The following is a 23,441-nucleotide window of genomic DNA, read 5'->3' on the forward strand; positions in this document are numbered from 1 at the left end:
TATTTTATTTCAAAAGTTTTCTTCTGAATGGCAGCAGACTTTTTTTTATGTAATGGAAAAAATGAATAGAAAGTAAATATGTGAAAAAATAAAAATTCCTGCTTGTCCAGCTTGTTCAGTATTGCCTTTAATATGGGAAATGAGCCTTACTTGGTGCTTAGGAATATATGATAATTCACAGAAGAATTTGTTGCTATTTGGCTGGGTTAGTTCTCCTGTGGATTTAATTACAGCCAAGACATCAACATTTTCAGCCGAAGAAAGGAGGATTTTTATCCTTTTTGGCACAGATGACAGATTTGTGTTATCTTCCTTCTTAATGTTGTATAATCCCAGAATAGTGAGCAAATACCTAAATTTGTAGCCGCGACGTTTTAGGAGGACACTTAACTATATCTAAGACTTTCTCTTTGGGTGGTATCTTAAGAAGCACATATTTAAAATTTATAATGAAAGTACTCATCAACTTAGACTTTTGGAATTTGAAGGAAACCATGCTCATCAGAAAGTCGAGATCTGAGAAGCATTGTGCTCCACAGCTCAACAGTGAACCAGTGGGAGAGAGGACCGGAGTGTGGCCTCCTGATGATCAAACTGGCACTCTTTTTAATATTCATTCATTCATTCATTCATTCATTCGGTAAGCCCCTCAATGATCCCTTAGAGTTGCTACGATAGACATGCAATGCTTACAGATACTCCATTCTAGCAGAGAAGAAGCAATATGTCTCAATAGATGCATCAGAGTAAAACATTATCAAGTTTTACTTGTTTTCCTATTATTCTTATAAATCTGTGTTATTTATTTTGAGACTTTTGTAGTAAGGGTGAACTCTTTGGCATTCTAGTGCAATAATCTATGTTCTCATTGTCTTGTTTATGTAACTCAAGAACATCAGAATGTATGTTCTCTTTATTATTGTTTCCCCAGCACTTAGTTGCAATGATTGGTGCATGGGACATCTTTATTTATTTATTTATTTATTTATTTATTTATGGACAGCTGAAAGGCTCACTTTGTTCATTAATTCCATCCTTCCACCTGTTCCCATCTCAAGGAAGCTTGGAAGGTACAGTTCTACAGATGACATACCACGTAGGGAACACCACACAACAAGAGTAAAGTTCAGGACGCTGAGATGGATAAAACCTTCCATTGATTATTTCTTAAAGTCCCCCTTCTCTTAAGACGAGGAACGCGTTCAGGGAGGACCAGTATTTTGACCACTCTGTCCCTGCAGCCAGAACTCAGTGCTTCCGCTGCTTTATTCATGGTGACGTGCCCCGTACTCAGCAACACGCCTGCCACATGGTGGCCTGCCAAGAAATACCTCTTGAAGAAATAAAGCCTGTCTCTTGTCTACTTCGTGAAATTCATGCTGCTTCAATATCATTCAAAACAGAGAATCGGGCGGTTTTCGAAGTGTTGATGGCAATTGTTTTAACATCATGAGATATTCAGTCTATTTCCCCTAAAGTATTTTCTCATAATTATCTGCTATTCTGTTAGATTTTCTAACACTTTTACGAATATATAATATAGTCTGTGAGAAAATACGAAATCTCTTGTGAGTTTAGTAAGTAGTTATCAGAATTAAAAAAAAATACATATTTTGAAGTAATGGTATAATGAAAAGATGATAAGGTTTTTTAAAAAAAATTTTTAAAGGTTTATTTATTTTCTGAGAGAGAGAAAGAGACAGAGTGTGAGTGGGGGAGGGGCAGAGAGAGAGGGAGACACAGAATCGGAAGCAGGCTCCAGGCTCCGAGCTGTCAGTACAGAACCGGATGCGGGGCTCAAACTCATGAGCCGTGAGATCATTATCTGAGCTGAAGTTGGACACTTAACCAACTGAGCCACCCACGTGCCCCAAAAGATTATTAGGTTTTAAGTCAGAGAAGTTAGAGTTAGAATTTTTTTATAAATGTTTTTTAATGTTTATTTATTTTTGGGAGGGAGGGAGGGAGAGAGGGAGGGAGAGAGAGAGAGAGAGAGAGAGAGAGAGAGAGAGAGAGAAAGAAAGAGAAAGAGAGAGTGAGTGAGAACCTGAGTGGGGGAGGGGCAGAGAGTGAGAGAGACAGAATCCAAAGCAGGCTCCAGGCTCTGAGCTGTTAGCACAGAGCCCGATGTGGGGCTTGAACTCATAACCTGCGAGATCATGGCCTGAGCTGAAGTCAGGTGTATCTCAGGCTATATTTTCAGAATTAAATAAGTAAAATTGTGTTGGTAAAATCCTTCGCCTGGGGCCTGGTAAGCACTCGTTCGTACTCCTTACGTCTGCATTCACCCATCTACTAGATGTCTGAGACAGTGACTAAATTCATTGATACAGCTTTGACAAATGTTCAGTTTTTTATTCCCAAGTTGGCCTACGCTCACACATCACTGTCCATTAACGTCTCTTTAAAAAAACGCCTAGAGATCAAGGCTTTGTTGTGTGTATTGTTTTGTTGTGTCTATTACTCCAAAAAGAAAATAGGAGGAAAATAACGGCCTCGTCGGAACCAGGTGAGGACAGCGTCTGTGTCTGCGTAACTGGCGAAGACAGAGCGCAAAGGAGACGAAGGTTTCTGCGAGGGTCAGCGGTCACACTGCTGGAGCTCATTCCGGGGAGGGAAGCTTTATGGGGACGGACACCGTGCCTTCAGCGCAGAGCTCCCCCATGCCACCTGCACGAGAGAGAGCTCTCTCGGAACCAGTACGCAGCCTGAATGACAGCAGCGCCCTTAAAGAGCATCATGAATTTAAAGTTGCAGGTGCGGTCAACACAGTTTTCAAGTGAACGATGCCCGTGTCCGTCACCGTTCGGCTCAGTCGAGAAGAGTGTTTGGAATCACCTTGCAACTCAGCCTAGGCAGGTGCCAGCTGGGACCTCAGCTCCATGGATGGCTGTGAGTCTCCCAGATGCCATGCTGAATTACCAGGTGCCGTGGGATGTGTTTAAAAGTGAGCAGTGTGGTTTACACAGCTAAGTGCTCCACCTCTATTCGCTCGATTTTCCGAGTTACATGCGGGTCATGGCCGAGTCTCCTGAATCTACCTAGTCGATCCTGGCTTCTGACTACTTAGGTTTTTCATTCAGACCCTGTACCAAGCTCATAGAGCAACTCTCTGTATTCTAACATTTTCATCTAAGCAATTCTTTTCCATTTAGGTCATGCCTTTAGTATTCATTGCTTAAACTTACATTTAAATTAGAGATTTGAAAAGTCCCCAGTTTAAAAGAGTGGTCTGGAGGACCCAAATGCTTCTAAAATTTGTGCATAAATTCTACACATTATAGTTCCTCCTGGCCGGTAATGTAAAGTAAAAAAAAAAAAAAAAAAAAAAAAATATATATATATATATATATATATACCCTGTGATGTCACCTGTCATGTTTCTCTTATGGCCTGATGTTGGAGAGAAAGGAGAGTTAACATTTCATTTATGCCTTTTCTCAGATTACAGAGCAGATAAAGAAGGAACATCATAGTAGGGGTATCCATGAGAACAAGGCTGACTTATTTTTCGAAATCTTCCTGAAACTTTGAATGTTCCAGGGAGACAGGGAGCCAGAAAAGGACGATGAGGTTTTGAAAACAAAAAATCAATGAGCTGAATCAAGATATAAACAAAAATAGTGAAATATGGACTCAGTTTTCACCTTTACACGGAGTATGTTGGATCAGCGTCTCTGTCGGATGTTTTGTACCATTTTACGTTTCTCAGTTTGACGGCAGCAAAACAGGCTGTAGACCATCTAGTTGAGAGTCATGTGCAAGAACCATTGGAAAGAAGATCTGGAACTTGACGTGTAACCGCTGTGGGTTCAATAAGTAACTGTCAGAAGCTCTACACAGGTGATCCTTTAGTAACGTGAGAACTGGGGATTGTTTCTGACGGAAGGTTTTGGGTATCTCTGTGGCCTCAGGGTTCTGTGCCCCTGAATCGAAGGGCATTCTGACTTTGCATAATGGCGGAGCAGTACATTTCAGAGGAGGCAAAATCCATTTAGAAGAAACCCTCTGTAAATAGCCCTGCCGGCAGTTTCAGCCTGTGGCTGTCACACAGATGTGATCTGGCCTCATATTATGTGCTCCCAGCAAAAGCCCAGCACCTGGGCAGTGTGTACATTCACTTTATGTGAACCTTTATTGGGACATGAGCCAGCACACCCAGATGTGCCCTGGGAACAGCAGCCCGGCCCCTCCCCACCGCAGCCAGCGTAAGGGGTGACAGCTGTTCCTTTTCCTTGCAACAGACTCTCTGAGCATAAGGTGAGTGCCGCAAGGGTAGTAATGTCTGCTCCAACAGTTGGTTTGGCATAAGGGATTGTTCTTGGGAAGCGTTTCTTCTCTTTCAACTTAAAAATTGCAACTGGCATCACTATTTTTGATTTAAGGATATTCTCAGCTTCTGCCCCCAAACTGCATCTCACAACAATACAGACGCACTTAATCAAGATCGCGCTGAACTTCACGAGGGTGATTTCATAAGTATGTACGTTTTTTAAAGAGGAGCCATGAAATGAAATCCCGGTCGTCCCAGCCAGTCTCTGTCAAGGGTGGCTTGCACTGCGGAGCTTCTGATCGGTCTTCAGTTGTCACAATGAAATTGCCTGGCTGTGACCCCTACTGGAGCCACGCTGCCCGTTGTGGCTGCTATTCTGTCATGCAAGGCAGACGCAGTCCGTCTCAGGTGTGACATTAAATTAGGTGACAGTGCTGCTGCGGGAGCCGGAAGGTAGGACGTCAGCGAGCAAGACTTGGGACGGCGTGGGAGGAGTGTCAGAAGCGAACCTTTTCATCTTCCAAGCACGGAGCTCCAATCCGATGACTGTTGTGAATGCCCAGGAAAACATCATCATTTATAATTCTGGGCACCTCTGAGCCAAATCCTCTAAGAGATTTCTCTTCATTTTTTCCCTCCTCAGACATTGTCGTAGTTACCAAGGGAGATATTGGGATAAGAAGGTTGGTAAAACCAAAGAGCGAGAAAATCTACACATTGAGATCGTCTTTACTTAAGCCCAGAGAGAACCCTTGGAAAGAATCAGTCTGGCTGACTTATGGTTTGGAGACATGTCACCAGCAAACTGAAGTTTTAAATTTCTCAATGGAATATTTGGGGTCATGTGAACGTAAGTTGGCAAACTGCAGTAGCACAAATAAAATTAGGGCCTCTTACGACTTCCTGTTTGGTTCTGTTTGACGCTCCGGCATGGTTGAGAGGCGTGTTCCAGGACCCAGAAGGGTAGGACACAGATAGGACTGTGCTGTGTGGGCGTTTCATTCTCTCCTTTTCTATAAAAGCAATTTGTTCTACGTTACAGATGGTTAGTGGTTTTTAATTCTTACTACTTTTCTTAGACTAGAAATCTTACGTTTGTCTGATGGGGTCATCCTCTCCTTTGCCAATTGCATTCTCTTCCCTGGAGATTGTATTCACTCTGTTATTGGATCTGTCGTGCCCACCTGGGAGATTCCCAAATCCATGCCTGGGCTCACTCCTTACTCCTCCGGGTCTGCCTTCCAGCAAAGTCCTTCCCTGGACCCGTGACTTGACCTGCCATTCGTCCAGTCTTTTTACGTCTCCAGGCTTTGCTCCCAATGCTCCTTCAGCCTTCCATGCTGTTTTGTGGCTTCTGTCTTGTTAGAAATTCTGCCTGTCTTTAGGTACATCAGTGTGATAGAACATATCACCAGGTTCAGGTGATATTTAAAATATTTATTAGTTGGGGTCGGCTGGGCGTCTGTCACTAGGCAGAGTTAACACAAGCCTGGACGCTGTTGGGCGGCACCATTGGATGTCAGCTCTGAGTGTCACGCTCTCTGACGTTTATGTTTGCAAACCTGTGTCCTCTACTACGTTTGTCCCACTGCAAGTTCTCCAATGTCCAGCTTTGCTCACCCTTTAAATCCCAGTCATGTTCAAAGTGCATGGGTGACTACAATGTTCTTTGAATTTGAATGAATAAATCATCTTTTTTTTTTTTTAATTTCAGTACTTTGTTTCCATTAATCTAGCCTTATTTCACATTTATTGTTTGGATGTCATATTCCTCTGTTGACTTCCATTGGTTCTTTCTGTATGTCTACTTTGCCTCAATTTTAATGTTAAAATTTTGTCAGTTTTAATGTTAAAATTTCAAGCTGTTATTCTAGATTAAAAGGATAATATTGAAAGATAATTATATCATCTGCTCAAATTAGCTACCAAATGTATGTTACACTCAAATTCTAGAAAAAAAAATAAGTTTTTCTATTTCTGTGTTAAATAGCAAAAGACAAGGATGGGACTCTGAAAAATTTTAGAAACATTTTCTCTCCTTAAAAAATTTTTTACATCAACTCATTGACCAAGATTTTTATGGTAGGTAGGCTCTATACTCAGCTGTATGTCTCCATAATTATATTGTTTTCTAGTTTGTATTCATCAATACATCCCCGAAGACCACACTTTTGTTTTTCAAGTATCCTATTAAAATCAAGACACGGTATGCCTAGAATACCATACGTTCAGCATTTGAACCCATCAGGTTAGTTGTCATAAAAATAGTAAAAACGGGACTCTGAGATAACGGAGCTCTGGAAGACCTTTCCTCCATGGGGGACCAGGGTCTCTTAATTATTTGAGTCCAGAGCATATAACCGTGGGCCCTGTAGATAGAAGACCACTGGCTTCAGTTATCGCTGCGGTGGACATTTGACAAGATCACTTGCCCAAGAAGCAAACATGTAACATAACAGATAAGGCTAAAGGACTTCATAAGTGAGAAGATAAACACAGGGAGTCAGTGGGCGTGAAAAAGAGCAGCTCGTGTTGAGGGAGAAATCTATTTATAACTAAGATCATGTGAGCAGTCATCTCTGCGGCAGTTCACCCTGGTCCAGGTGTCTGCCGTACTTATCCGTGACCTAACCTTTCTTTAATGGACAGTGATTACCCACCGTCCATTTCGGCTGCGGTTGAACATGTGCACAGCCTTTTTGCGATGGCTTCTCCATTAGAATCATAAAGCACTTCAATTCTTAGATGTCTTTTCACCCAGACGGTGAAAATTATGCCTGTATGGCAAGTTCAACTCTGGGTCTCCGAAAGCGCCCCTCACCCGCACGTTGTGACGCATTCTTGCCTTCCTGGGCACCACGCCCTTTTTCCCCACACCTTTTGCCGGAGTTACAGAATGCAGAAACCGACCTTGTTTAGCAAGTGCTAATGCGTTGCACAGAATTTTCAGTTAGGTCTGCTTTATTTGATTTTATTCTTGATACTAAAAAAGAACCTTAAACGTGACCCTCAAAAAAGTGCCCTAACCTTTGGAAAACATGTCTAGAAGCAGAGGAAATTAAGGCATCTACAGGATTCCCTTGAGCAGTGACAGAAGCCTGAACTGTAAAAACTCTGACAGCTCTTACCGGTTACCATGGTGAGAGAAGGCCTTCTTGTTTAGAGGCCATTAATGGGATGCTTATGCTCCTCAAGGTATTAAATTAATTGTTTGGCACACATCTCCTTCCTCCTACATAATGTGAATGTGTTGAACCAGTGCATAAACCTTACCTAAGGCCTGGTGGGCTGATTCTTTAAGACGAGCAAGGATGCTCCTTCCACTTAATCTAAATTCTGTGTGCATAGTAAATGTGCTATATGTCATTATTCTATCTCAAGTATATGTTCGCAAGCACCTCCAACCATTTCCAATATTTCCTTGTAAAATAATATGTATCCTGTGGCCTGACTTGCAATACAAAACCATAGAATTAATGCTACCCGACTACGGACGCCCCGCAGGTGATGAATACGGCACTTAGAGTTGATGTACCTTGGACCTTCATTTCAAAGCTACGCTTTTGTACCATAAAACACATTTACTATGCAAAACTAGTTTTTACATCCTGATTTTTCATTGCTCTTTGGGATAGCCTATGGACATTAAACAATTCCTAGCTTTCTTTTTTCCTCAGCTGCTGGTAATTATTTTGGTCTCTCTCCCTAAAGTCGGCGCTAACATCTTTTGAGCGACTGGTCCCTCTATGATATCACCTTTGCATGAGCACCTGGAAATAATCTCAACCATATCCCACACTAATTTCTTTTCCTTTATTTTTATCATACGTTAAATGAAAAATAACGAGAGGATATTAACGATAGAGGCAGTATTGAAATGAGCAGAACCGTATGTTCAATTATATTGTTATCACACAACTGCATTTTTTTTTTCTATTTTCCCGTTAAGGCACGCATCATTATTTGTGGAAGCAAAAAAAGGTAAAACTTATATGGAATTCACAGGTTTCTGTCTTACTTTCTGGATTCCAAAGACTAGGATTACTTTCCACCTGCTGATCTGCTCAGGTGGTGAGAAAAATACCTGAAATTCACACCTCCTGGTGGTGCCTGGGCGGTTGGTGAAGAGAAGTGTAATACAGACTTTGGCTTCAGTGAAGCTATTTGTTGGTGATTAAAGCACATTTAAATGTAAAGCCTTATCTTAACTTATGGTCCTTAACAACTAATGATCTATTCTGTAACCAAGGATAAACTTCTGTTATAGGTGTAGTATCTTATAATTCAGAGTCTTGTTAGCTGTGTACCTGGTAAATTGCGTTGGGAAAGCAAAGCCAAGGGAGGGAAAGTAAACTCTGTGAAGTGCTGAGCTGCTAATTATCCCTGATCACTTTCCTCATTGTTCCTGTAATTATATAACTTCTGGTTCTTAGCAGCCAAGGCTAAGAGTGCTATTTCCTATACTCTCTGGTGAGGAAGTGTAGCCGTATTCTGGCCAGCTTGGATTTGTGTTGAAGGTATGAGGCTTGCACTCTGCTCGCCTTTTCCCTCCTAACTGGCCAGACTGCAGATGAGAGGGTGAACCTCGCCAGGCCGCGGGGGGAAACAGCCCTCTAAACACGGCAGAACAACAAGCCCGATAATGTGCACGTGTCCCTGGCACCATGGAGTCACTGTATTGCACTGGGCTCCTTTCATCCAGACTATTAGTTGAGGGAGGAAAAAGACATCCCATCATGTTTCAGCCACTATAATTTCAATTCTCTGTTGTCACAGCCAAATCTGTGTGTGTGTGTGTGTGTGTGTGTGTGTGTGTGTGTGTGTGTGTGTTGAGAGAGAGCATGAGAAGGAAGAGAGAGGGATAGACAGAATCCCAAGCAGGCTCTGCACTGCCAGCGTGGAGCCCACCCCGGGGCTTGAACCCATGAACCATGAGATCATGACCTGGACCGAAATCAAGAGTGGGACGCTTAACTGACTGAGCTATCCAGACGCCCACTCACAGCCAACTCTAATCTTAACCACCAGAGAGAGTTACAAAAAAATTCGAGTGAAAATAAATGGCAGAAACATAATGAAGTAGAGGATCAGACTGTAAGGGTTGGTGTTTCCTGTTGATCTTCGGGGAAAAAGAAATACATTTAGTGAAAGAAAAGCAAGGTATGGTTTTCTTTTTTTCCCCTATTTTTCATGTATGTATGTATATATTTATTTATTTATAGAACACAAGTAGGAGAGAGGGGCAGAGGGAGGGAGGGAGGGTGGAAGAGAGAGAGAGAGGGAGAGAGAGACTCTTAAGCAGGCTCCATGCTCAGTGCAGAGCCCCATGTGGGGCTTGATCCCACAACCAGGGGATAATAAATGACCTGAGTGGAAATCAAAAGTCAGATACTCAACCGTCTGAACCACCCAGGACCCCCTCCTTTTTTTTTTTAATTTTTAAAATTCATTTTTGAGAGACAAAGAGAGACAGGGTGTGAGTGGGGGAGCGGCAGAGAGAGGGAAACACAGAATCCGAAGCAGGCTCCAGGTGCTGAGCTGTCAGCACAGAGTCCGACGCAGGGCTCGAGCTCACGGACCATGAGATCGTGACCTGAGCCGAAGTTGGACACTTGACCGACTGAGCCGCCCAGGCGTCCCAATTTTTTAAAAAATTGAATCGTAGCTCACACACAATGTTCCATTAGTTCCAGGTATACAACATGGTGATTTAACAACTCTATATATTATGCTGAGCTTACCGTGTATCACCATACAGCACTATTACAATACCATTGACCGTATTCCCTAAGCCAGGGGTGGTTTTTCAACTGTGCGTCCACAACGCCAGAGGTAGAAGCTGGTAGAAAGTAGGTGCTTGAATAATGTTTGCTAATGCATATGTTAAGGTAAACCTGTGGGTGAATGAAGATCTTAGTATTTGCACATAGTGGACATATATAGGGATCAAAAGGCCATCTTGCTGTTATCGTTCTGTAGGAATAATGTTCCTAGTATTTTAAGAAAAAAAAACCCAGAGCTTTGTGGGGATGTTCTCAATGCTATTCAGAGAACTTACTCCAAAAATTAAACATTATAATAATAACAGTAGCAGCAACTCCAACAACAGGAAATAACATAGGTTAACCTAACAAATCGGGAAGAGTACAGAGTGCATTCGTTTCCCTGGAGAGATTGAGTAAAAGCTTTCCTTGTGGAACAGAGAGTGCAGGATGATTGTTAATCTTGATAATCTGCTCGAAGGAAACTCATCTTTAGAGACTAATATTTCACACGAAGGGAAACAGACTGCCAGAAACAAGGGCAAGGGAAATCCCTCAACCTGATACTCAATTTGGAACACAATTTATGTAAAATATCTTGAGATGGGCATGCTTTGGGGTTACAGTGAATGAATTCTAATTGGAGACAGAGCAATTAATTCTAATCAATAAACTCAATGATGCATTATCTACTGAGATATCAAAGAAATAATTTAATTTAACAAATATTTATTGAGCACTCTGCTAAGATTTATGAAAGATGCAAATAAGGCAACATATTGTGTCTGCTCTTAAGCGACTTACTCTATGAAGAAAATGCCTTTGCTGTACTTGCCAGTGCAGTTCCTAGAGGAAACAGAAGCGGAACGAGACAGGAAGGCTGGTGGATGCTATTTCTGTAGGAATTCAGGACCTCGCTCAAAATGGAGAAGTACCACATTGTATCGGGTATTGTTTTGGTATCGGGTATTGTTCCTGCGTGTGAACTACAGGAATCCTTGATGCCTCGCTAATAACTATCATGCGTGTGTTACTACTCTTTCAGTGGCCTGGGATAAAAATTAACTCAAACTTTCCCAGGCAAGGAAGAAGGTGAGCATACCGGTTGCTGCCCACAAAATACCTGCTGACAGTTTTCAAGCAAACCAAGATTCTTTTCTTTTCCTTTTTAAAAAAGTTTTATTTATTCTTTTTTTGTTTTTTAACGTTTATTTAATTTTGAGACAGAGAGAGAGCATGAACGGGGGAGGGGCAGAGAGAGAGGGAGACACAGAATCCAAAGTAGGCTCCAGGCTCCGAGCTGTCAGCCCAGAGCCCGACGCGGGGCTCGAACTCACGGACCGCGAGATCGTGACCTGAGTCGAAGTCGGATGCTTAACCGACTGAGCCACCCAGGCGCCCCAAGTTTTATTTATTCTTAAGAGAGAGACAGAGCATGAGTGGGGGAAGGGCAGAGTGAGAGAGGGACGCAGAATTCAAAGCAGGCTCCAGGCTCCAAGCTGTCAGCAGAGCCAGACGTGGGGCTTGAACCCACAAGCTGTGAGATCATGACCTTAGCCAAAGTCGGACACCCAACTGACTGAGCCACCCAGGTGCCCCTTTTCTCTTTTTTTTTTCCCCGACCACAGAACTTGCATGGATAAATCTCTCTCTTTGCTTTCCTTCACATACAACCCTAAGAGAATACTCTTGTATTTCTCACGCCTGGGTGGGATTGGTCTCATCCAAACGCAGTGTGCTGGGCAGTATGATTTTCCGAATGAGAGAAGGGTGATTTCCGAAAGGAAGTAATTCTTACATAGACACACCAAAGCGTAGTTGACTACTTAGGAAAAAGAAATGGAAAACTAATGAATTTTTTAATAAATAGAAGATGGGATGAGCAGAAAACAAAGATAATATTTCAGTCTCTTCTTACATGTCGAGAGTCATAATACTGCAGAGAAAGGACAGTATGAAAACTGAGTATTTGGTTACATAGATGATTTTAAGGAATAAGGTTAAAAAGTTATTTTTAGTAGTTGCATGGCTTCGGGCAGTAATTCCTAAAGTGTGTTTCCCATGTGATATTACACGATAAAAGGATTTCATTGACATATATGTCAACATTGCATATTATATTCATCTATTCAGACTTTTGAGTACATATTACTGTAACAAAGACTGGAGTGTTTTAGAATAGATAAGCCCATTTTAATTTGTTTAAAAATAACATTTATTCTATTTGGGGATTTTTAAAAACACACAAACTATGAAAATTCCAAACACTGATTTAGGAATGAAGAGATACAATCCTTATCAAGAGAACTTGAAATGAAATTTTAGTAGATCGGTATACTCTCATGAGGGTTGTATGTGTCAGGATTTCAACAAGTTGTATGTTATGGATTGAATTGTGCTCTCCCCTGCAAAGAGATATGGGGAAGTTCTAACCCATGTGCCTTAGCAGGTGCTGTTCTTTGGAAACAGAATCTTTACAGAGGTAATCAAGTTAAAATGAGATCATTAGGGTGGATCCTGATACAATATTTTTGGTGTCCTGGGGAAATAGTCGTTGAGCAGAAGACTGTTGGCCCAGTCGGTCGAGCATAAGACTCTTGATTTCAGCTCAGGTCATGATGTTGCGGTCCATGAGTACAAGCCCCGTGTCGCGCTCTGTGCTGACAGTGTGGAGCCTGCTTGGGATTCTCTTTCTTCTTCTCTCTCTACCCCTCCCCAGCTCTCTCTGTCTCTTCCTCTCTCTCCAAAGAAATAAATAAACATTTTTTCTAAAAGGCGGAAATATGGACACAGAGATAGACATGCACCCAGGGAAAATGATGTGAAGACAGATAAGATGGTCATGTGACTGTAGCGTTGCACCTACAAGCTGAGGAAGGCCATGCATTGCCTGCAAACACCAGAAGCTAGAAGAGGCGGGGCATGATTGTCCCCTAGAACTATCAGGAGCATAGCCTTCCTGATTCCTTCATTTTGGACTTTTAACCTCCGGAACTATAAGGCAATATGTTTATGTTGTTTTCAGCCACCCAGTCTTTCTGACTTTGTCACAGCAGACCTAGAAAACTGATGCAGCTTACAGCAAGGTCATGACATCAGAGTCTTTGATCCCCTCATGATGTGGCAGTCTTCCCTTCCACTGTGTAGACAGGACAGCTAGCATTCCCAGAAACTAGAGATTTGCTTCGGTTGTCTGCATGACAGTCTCAGGAGTCACCAGTACCCAATCAGCACCCAGTCAGTACTGCTTGGTTGCTGGGGCCATACTTTAACAAGGGTGTGTCTCCTGATTGCCTTTGGCTTATCCAGTTTGATACAACAAAAGTGCATATAACCTTCCCCAAATTATCTCATACTAATTTGCTTAGGTAATCCATTAAGAATCTTCAAAAAGAACTCAACACGCTAGAAAATCATCCCAAACCAGTGATGTTAAATTTAATAGGGATGAATATGAAAAACTACACCTGTATCCAAAGGTCAATGCCAGAAATCACATCTCGAATGTTATTTCATGTTCTTGTATTTATGCTGGGAAATCCAATGCGTCTTTGAAGTCGCTCAGCTTTTGGCTTTGTCTCTGGTGGACTGGAGTGCTCACTCCTGCTGGCAAACTGGATCCGATGGAGAAGTCCACTGCAGTAGCATTGCCGTTGTGTTACTTTTCACCAGACTGCACACGAACGCTTTCTTTCCATGCACTGAATTTGGGATCAGGGTGGGTTCATTCTGCACAGTTTTGCAATGTTGAATGAAAATCCTTTTGGCTAAGATGGAGAGATTTTGGCAGCATAGATAATTTTAGATATATTTGAAGGAATTTGAAAAAAAATCTTTCCAAAGAATAATGACACACTTAATGCAAAGGCAACGAGGACAGTTATTATAATGTGATGAGTAGAAGAGCAGAGGTCAATAACCTAGCTGTGCCATGCTGAGTTCTTCAGGTCTGCTCATCGACAGCAGCCATGTCAGTTTTTAGATCTTCTTAACTAGTGCTCCAGTATGTAAGCAGCCTTCTGCTAATTTCTTTCTTCCATTCTTGTTCACTTCTGCTTTGGTGAGTGCTACAGGATATTGTTCTTTACAGGAAACACCTGTTATTAGCCATAAATGTTACTATACTACTAACATACATATATATGAGAGAGAGGGGAGTTATCAGCTTTCACTATTTCTTTTTTTTAAATTTTTTTTTTTCAACGTTTATTTATTTTTGGGACAGAGAGAGACAGAGCATGAACGGGGGAAGGGCAGAGAGAGAGGGAGACACAGAATCGGAAACAGGCTCCAGGCTCCGAGCCATCAGCCCAGAGCCTGACGCGGGGCTCGAACTCACGGACCGTGAAATCGTGACCTGGATGAAGTCGGACGCCTACCCGACTGCGCCACCCAGGCGCCCCTGCTTTCACTATTTCTGCTTCTCAACTCCCAGTCATTCATTCATTCATTCCTTGGTGCTCAATCAAACTCCTATTTCTTTTTAGGAATTAAGCAGTTTTCCTGAGACTGTACAAATAGGAATTTATTGTTAGCCATTTATAATGTCATTTGACAAATTTAAATATACATTGACATTTTAAATCTTGGAAGATAAGATATTTGGAACACTTGGAAATATCCAGATATATACATGTACACAAATAACAGTACATATGTGTTTACTGAACTTTCTGTCACTTAACTACTCTAGAAATAGAAATTTAAAAGGCTATGGGAGAGTTTAACGACATCCTCAAGCATCTGTAGATTTTGAAATTTTAGCTGTTTATACACTGAAGTCATACTGTGACGATACCCTCTGCATGCCAGACATGAGGCTGCAAGTCGTAGATTGTGATTTGCAGCAATGAAAGATAGAGCTGATTCTTAATAGAGCAAAGCTGGCTTTCTATAGTGCCTCCAACACAGGTCCAACTTTTTGGCTGGTATCTTTGCAAGCTGTGATTCTCTTATTTTGGAGGACGGTTTTATTCAAAGATGAATCATGTGGTGTTACTAAAAGAAGTGGCTTCAATGTCGAACAGGCGGGAGGCATGTGTGTAAGTTCTCTTGCCTACACTGTTGGAGTGAATGAATAACTATTGCTTGTTACTGGACTTCTCACAATGTCTTCCACAACTGGCTCACAGGTAGTTCTATGTAGGTGAATTCAAAGCATTTCGTTGTTACCCTTTTTTGAGTTTGTTACTCTCTTTTAACCCTAACAATTCAGACTTCCCAAATGAGAAGACCGTTCCATTTCTGTTCTTAACTTCTCACCAGGTGTCTGGTGTGCTTTGCTGAGATTCCAAATGGCCAAATTTATCGCCACCATTTATGTGAATTTTCCTCATCCATACATCATTCCCACTGGGGCTTATATTTCTTCATCGAAACATTCAACATACATTGGTTGAGTTCTGGGGATTCAGCAATGAGGCCAACATGTCCTCATGTACCTTACATTTGATTTGATGAATGCTCTGGTTCCCATCATGAATTTGAGCCATGTTATGCAATGGTAAGAAACTTGACTAGTTCAGAAAGTCCTTGCTTTTTCAGGGTTATTATTCTGTTACTTGGCAGTGGAGTCCATATCCTTTTCCAGTCTTCTTTATAATTGCAATTCCTTTGAGAGTGTATGTTGGGTTTCGTCTTCATATTTGGTGATTCTTTCATTCATTGCGAATGATAACAAACTTCTAGTGCTTACTATTTACCAGAAATTGTACTTTATATAATATATATGAGTACCTTCTATGGATGAGCTCATTTATTCTTCACAACTGTCATAGGAGGTGGATATTACTGTTATTTCTATGTTACAGATGAGGAAGTTGAGGCACAGACAGGTCAATTAACTTGCTCGAAGTCAGCTACTTAGTAAGGGCCAGAACAGGAGTTCAAACTCAAACTGTCGAGTTCTGGAGACTGTGTTCATCATTGCTATCAGTAGTGTTCATTTCATACATGTATTTTTATGTATTTTGTGCATGTAGTGTTACTAATTTAATATATAACATATCATGGGGACATATAGCAGTATTTGTTTTGCCGAACTGACTTTAACTGAAAGTTGTGAACACTTTTCATAGACACTTGCTATGAATTGATGATGTCTTTTATCATCAGAGATCTTTTATCTTTCTGCGTACATATACTGAACGGGGACGTCATTGGGGACATACATTTGTACCTCTAGCTGCCCAAAGTTTTCATATCTCCTGTATAATTTTTTTTGAAGATAAAAGAAGTAATGAGTGAAGAAGAGATAAGAAGTACCGGGACTGAATTGTGTACCCACTAAATTCATATATTGAAGTCACTCCAATATGATGGTATTTGGAGATGAAGCCTTTGGAGGGTACTTAAGGTTACGTGAATTCATGAAAGTGGGGCCGCCATGCTGGGATTAGTGGCTTCAGAAGAAGAGGAAAAGAGAGACAAGGCTGTGTCTCTGTTATGAGGACTCAGGGAGAAAGTGACCATTTGGAAGCCAGTGAGAGAGCTCTCAACAGGAACAGAATGTGTAGGAGTGAGTTCACCTTATTTGTGGACTTCTCAGCCTCGGAACTGTGAGAAATAGATGCCTGTTGTTTAAGCCACTTAGTCTATGGTAATTTGTTACTGCAGCCTGAACAGACTGATACAGGAAGGTAGAGGATAAAAGAGTGACAGACAGTTTTCATGGGAATTATAATCTGACCTTAACCAGGTCCCACACCTACTTGCTTGTCTTTGTTTTGTTTACACAATGCCTAATAACTATGACCAAAAGTTGAACGTCATATATATACATCATATATATATATATATATATATATATATATATATATATGTATATATACATACACATACACACACACATCTTATGCATACATATATATATATATATACATCTTATATATATATGATATATACATCATATACACACATATATATATAATATATATATATATATATATTATATATATATATTATATATATATATATACACTTGGCGTGTGTTGTGTGTGTGATGCAAATGAATGCATTTTTATTGAACCTTCCAGTTTTATGGGTTGTTTAATATCTTTAAATAGAGTAAGCATTTAAAAATTTTTGTGAAAATCATTTTTTTGTGTGTTTAAAGATCACTTTTGGCACACACTGCTATTAAATGTTATTCTCCTGTTTCTTAACATATGTATTGTTTGCTTATATCTGTTGATTGGTTGGACTGAATGAACAGGTATGATATAACCTGTTTATGACATCCATAACTCCTTTAAGAACTCAGATCAATGATAATAAGTAATTATACTTTTCTTTAAAAGCCCTTATAAAATGTAAATCTAGAATTAGAGGAATTTATTTGCATCGAGTTTGGTATTTATATAATCAAAATATTTACATGTTTTACATAATTTACCTATCATCTAGCAGTGAGTAGTAGAACCTAAATACTTTTTTTTAATGTAAAAAAAAAAAAGTCAGTGAATACCAAATAAATAACCAACTCAAATGTCATGGAAAGCTGAAGAAATTGTAGCTACCTTTAGGTTAAAATAAAAGATTGTCAACTTCTAGAATTGTCAGCTTTGGGATGACACATTGTTTCAGAAAGCTACCAACCAGCATCTTGAGTAAGTATTGGACTTATGAATATGGCTTGTTAGCATCTTAAAATTTTAATTTTTAAAATTTCTGTATACTAACCATAGCACCTAGGAGAATGGATCAAATTACGTGACTGAAAGAGCGATCGTATACTTGTCGCGCTCTACATTTTTTTAAGGTTTATTTATTTATTTTGAGAGAACGAGAGAGAATGGGAGGGGCAGAGAGAGAGGGAGAGAGAGCGAATCCCAAGCAGGCTCTGCACTGTCAGCACAGAGCCCGATGTGTGGCTTGAACTCATGAACTGTGAGATCATGACCTGAGCCGAAGTCAAGAGTCAGGTGTTTGACTGAGCCACCCAGGTGGCCCTCTATACTTTTTTTCTATGCCAGAAACATTCCTTTCCTTGGAAGATATCTTTCTAATGCTACCAAACCATGCAGGGCAGTATACGTGTGCTAGAATCAATATTACTCTTAGTGGGACTCTCAAATTACATTTTTATCAGATTTGTAAGATGCAGCTAAGACCTGTTACCAAATCATAAAATACTGTGCGTGTGTGTGTTTGTTTCTATGTTTGCATATTTGTGTAGGTGTGCGTAGGAATGGAACGTTTAGGTAGAGAAATGTATGGTATGTAAGAAAATAGCTTTAAAAATAGAAAGCAATTGTTAGCAGGGTATAGATTGATGTCATTAAAATATCCTCTTGGCTTTAAATATAATACAATAATGATATGTACAGACAGAATATTAAAGAAACACATTGAAAAGATACTGAAGTTAATGTGTTTTTTTTTTTTTAACATTTAAGCTAAATTCTAAATGGCTTTAATGACTAGTAACTAAAATGGAATTTGCAGTTGCATAGCAGGGGGAATTAAAAAACATTTTTCTTTTTTACTAGACTTCAGGCCATTTATCTCGTCCACTGTTTTCACTGACTCCCTTCCTGAGGGTCATTGTTGTGTATTACCCTTCACTCACAGAGGTGGTTTTGTTTATTTCATATTTTTTATCTTTTATAAGCAGTTCTCCACATAATCATGAAAATCTGCCTGTAAGCCTCAAAGCATTTAGACATGCTTTGAATTAAGGATCCAAAACATAGTAATAATCTACTCTCAGAAGGTCTTAATACACTCTGCACCAGAAGGATCCTATTCTGTTATGGACAGCATGCTGGTTTTGTTTTCCAAGTGTTTTAAACTAAAGGAAAAAAATGTTAACTTCTTAAATAAAAGTGGTCATCAACCGCTGTTCTCATTTGAACATAGTTTGTCTTAATTTAGCAGACTTTATTACGAAGGTTGTAGAATATTTTTTATGTAATGAGTTTTAAATGCAGAATATTCAGGACACATTTGCTGTGTCTCTGGAGTAAGTCAAAGTGAAGTATGATCAGTCTGTCTCTTAGTCAAGCGTACTGTTATGATCGTTCCGAGAAGACAGAACAATAAAATGTTGTGTAAAACCATCAACCTTTGTTTTAAAGGCGGTCTTTGCTGACGCTGCTTACCAAACGTGAATGCGGGAAGGCCAGCCGGACAGCAGTGCCTCCTTCATGGTGCTTCTGTTTGACGGACTTCAGCTGCTGGTCATTGGGTGCCCTCCAGAAAGACTTCATGGTGTGACAGAGCAGCCTTTTCCACTCATGACTCTTCAAGACTTCCTGTAGTACCGTAAATTCCTCTCTTAGATTCGAGTCTAATGGCAATCACGATACTCTGTGTTGGTACACGGTGTCGGGGAACTGTTGAGAGCTGCCTGTCATGACACCTTACGAGAGCTTTCCTTTCTAACCTGCATTAAATTAGCTGATGTTTGCATACCTGGGAGTCTTTCACTCCTTGAATATGTCACAGCTCAGCAGGACCGGGCGTCTTCAAGGAGGGACGGTCCTGCTGAGCTATGTCATCATGACAGTGCTTCAAGGGAGAGGGGGTGCAGCCCAACCTTACTTCCCAGTGGGTTTCTTTACCGGGATGCCCGGTGCAGCTTCCACTACCGGCTCTGCCAGGAGGACTTACAGACCTCAGCCCTGTGCTTCAGATGCACCTCTCCAGGTGGCGCTTCCCTTAGAATAACCAGATAAGCCTTGTTCTCAAAACATTAAAAATTGATATGACCTCTGCCAGACCTGCTTTTTCTTCTAAACTCCATGTTTACCTTTTTTTTGTTTCCTTTTTTTCACCAGGCTACACAGTGTTGTCTGGGAGTCACTCTAGATTGTAGATTCTCCATTCTAGCCTTCTTCCCCTCTTGCTCATTCTGCTGGTCCCATCGACCTTTGCCATGTCGCCTGGCTGATGTCAGGATCCCTAACATTTGGCATTGAACCACTACCATAGTTTCCAGTGTGGTCTCCCTGCCTTCAAGTTCATATTCCCACAATCTGTCCCCTATTCATCTTAAAGAGAAAGGAATGAGGGGTTACTCAGATTACTCTTGTCATAGTTATTTTTCTTTTCTTTTTTAATGTTTTTTGTTTATTTTTGAGAGACAGAGCATGAGTGGGGGAGGGGCAGAGAGAGAGGGAGACACAGAATCGGAAGCAGGCTCCAGGCTCTGAGCTTTCAGCACAGAGCCTGACGCAGGGCTCAAACTCACAAACTGTGAGATCATGACCTGAGCCGAAGTCGGACGCTTAACCAACTGAGACACCCAGGCGCCCCTTGTCACAGTTATTTTTCTAAAAAAATCCCTGAATATGTGATTCTTGAGTGTAAGTTCATGAAATGGCTTCCATTGATTGTGCTTTTCTCATCTGTAAAATGGGCATAGTAATGGATGATGTCCTGCATATTTATGGTGGCCATTCTGTTAGATAAGGGACCTAGTGCCTGTCATACAATAAAAGTACCCCAGCCTCTTTGCCACAGCACACTGGAGTGTGTGTTCCTTTGCCTCTGGGTCTCTGCCCATGCTGCTTTTGCTGCATGGTAACACTTGTTCCCTGACTGCACCCCGCAGGCTGAGTTTCAATATAATTTCTCCCTGAAATGTCTTGTGGCAAAACCTCTCTCATTCCTTAATTTAAACTCCTCGAGGGCTAAGAGGCTCTCTCGTTAATTTCTGAAGTCGTATGTGTGAAGCACCAGGCACAGGGCCTGGGGAAGGAAGAAACTTCTTTCACTGGTTAAATGCCATGCCTACACTTATATCGACAGCATCTATCCTGTCTATACCTCTGCATCTACCTATCCACATCTATCCTGTCTATACCTCTGCCCATATTTACAGCGCTATCTATCCGTATCCAGTCATTCATACCGTTAGTGGAATGATTTTGTTACAACAAAATGGAGACCAGGCTTGAAAATCCTCCAACCGGACAATGCCATTTAAGTCACGTAAACTTATTCCAAATCTAGCTTATTTCATGAACATACGTGAAACTTAGCTTATTTCTTGTAAATGCCTCTGGCAATCATAAAGGAAACTAAAATTATCTTCCTGAAAATGGTATAAGATAATCACTTCTAACCAGTACCCTGCCATCTGGAAACTTCCATTGTGATAACCAATCGCTGTAAAGGTTAAACAGTCCTCGTTTTCATTTATAAGCCATCCTGTGATGTCATGCTTCTGAGCTTCATGTCCGCTTTGGATTTGAAAGCTCCCAGTTCATGGACTGTCCTTCTGCGCACAGTAGGCTCATGGTAATTACTATTTTATTGATCTGATGACTGTAATCTTGCCATCTCTGGATTTTCGGCCATCCATTTAACATGTACGTTTCATTATGACACTTCTCTGCTTCACACCCCTCAGCTCATGTCTTTAAAGTCTAGAGGATGAAACTCAGAGCCCTTGATGTGTAAAAGGCCTTTGTTTTGATTCTTAGTGGACATCCCAGTCTTTTGTGTGTAGGAGCCCAGGTATCCCAGCACTGCAGAGACCCCCTATGACCTGTGCCTGTGACCTGTGCGTGTGTGATTGTCAGTATCTGTTCACCTGTTTTTCCTGCTCCAGATTCAGTCCAGTGTCAGCACTGAGAAGGAGCTTCTAAGCATTTAATCTTTATTGTGTTATTTCATCCTCATCACTACTCCACGGGATCATTATCACTATAATTTCCATCACGTCGTTGAGGACACTGAGGCACAGAAGTTTAAAAGTTGCCTGGGGTCCTTTCACATTCTTTCTCCACCAGAGTTGAAATTTGAAGGCAGAGACTGTGTCCTGTTGGGGTTTAATAATTAAACTGGGTAGCTCAAATATTTGCTGGGTAAATGAAAAATGTAAGCCGGATATGTTTCCTGATAGCAGTTCCATCCTCAAAACTTTCTACAGAAGTCCTGAGCTTTGCTGTGTAAACTTTACACTTGACTTTGCCAGCATATGTCATGCTTCCGAAGAACCTACTGCATGTACTTGGCCCGCTCTGTTGCTCATTTGTGAATCCAGGCATGGCCTACGTACCAACATGGTGGCAGGTTTCAGCTCCGAATTTCCAATCGTACGGGCTGGCTGTGGGATCTCCCTGAGCTGGACCGCAACTGGCATTTAGGTACTAGAAATTACCAGCACGATCAATCCACACATGTCGGTTGATATCACCAAGAAAAAAAAACACACACACAAAGAAACACAGCTCCAGCAGTTGAGGATAAAAGACATGGTGGAGACCCTTGTAGTTAAAATGGACCGGTCGCTAAGTTGAAAGACACGGTGCTCACGCATGATGTTAACTTTATGATCTTTGTCACATATTTGACTCGCTGTCATCATCTACGTGGCGGATCTTAGTTCCTCCTGCAAGCGCTGCACATAGTTTCCGGTGAGATTCGGTGAGATGCATTGACAAGCTTGTTCTGGGATTTGGACATCAGCAAGGGTAAGAAGAAAGCGTCTTTAGGTCAGTTCAGTAACACTCACCTTTCCAAAATCAACTCACTGCACGATGAGCTTGTAAGTGACCAAATCACCACACGTACAAAACTCAGTGACTCAACACAAGTTTTTAATAGTTTTGACGGGCTTGTCACCAACGTAGAAACAATGTTTTCACAACTGTAAAAAGAGTTTGGGATTTATTTGCCAAATGTAGGACATACTTCTATATATTCTTGGCAAATCAGTGAATTGGTGAATTCAGCAAATTGGCCCTCCCGCTGAGAAAACTCTTCTGACGCCAGCAGGTTTGTGAATTTAAGCTCCGGGAGGATCTGAAACATGTGTCTTGTTCAATGTGGCTTTCTTAACACGCAGCAGTGTACCCAGGATGTAACTAATTGAATAAATCTTTGTTGAATAAATTAATAAATGTATCTGTATATGAGATTATGGGTGACTTTTTACTGTCAGAAGCAGACTTTAAAGTGAGCATAGACAATACCAGTTTTCAGGCCTGTGAAAATTTTGGTTAGCTTTATTATTTTGCTATATTATTTGTAAGATTGCATTAAACATTTGAGGAAAGTTAGAGGAAAGATGGATCCTTGGAAAAATACAAAAAAAAACCACTATAAACATGCATTTCTAAGTTTAAGTAAACTTAGTGATGACTAATAGATTATTTTAATAGAAGTGTCAATTCAGCATTAGTATTTATCCAAAAAACCAGTTGTAATGACTCTGAAATTAAAGAAAAATCAACAACTTTAATATGTATGTTTAATCCGTGCTCAAAGGCAACATAACGGTTGAATCACTAGGTGGTTGGGAGTCAGGAAGACAAAACTAATTCCATTAATATCTCACACAATTGGTTTCATTTTCATGTGAAGGACTCACTTGTTGCCCAGCCTCAGAACCACCATATCCAAGCAATGTGACTGTAACTGATGGCATAATTAGCTTCATTACCAAGACAAATTGT

The sequence above is a fragment of the Panthera pardus genome, unplaced genomic scaffold (assembly GCF_024362965.1).
Source record: "Panthera pardus isolate Hobbes unplaced genomic scaffold, ASM2436296v1 HiC_scaffold_15, whole genome shotgun sequence".
NCBI lineage: Eukaryota > Metazoa > Chordata > Mammalia > Carnivora > Felidae > Panthera > Panthera pardus.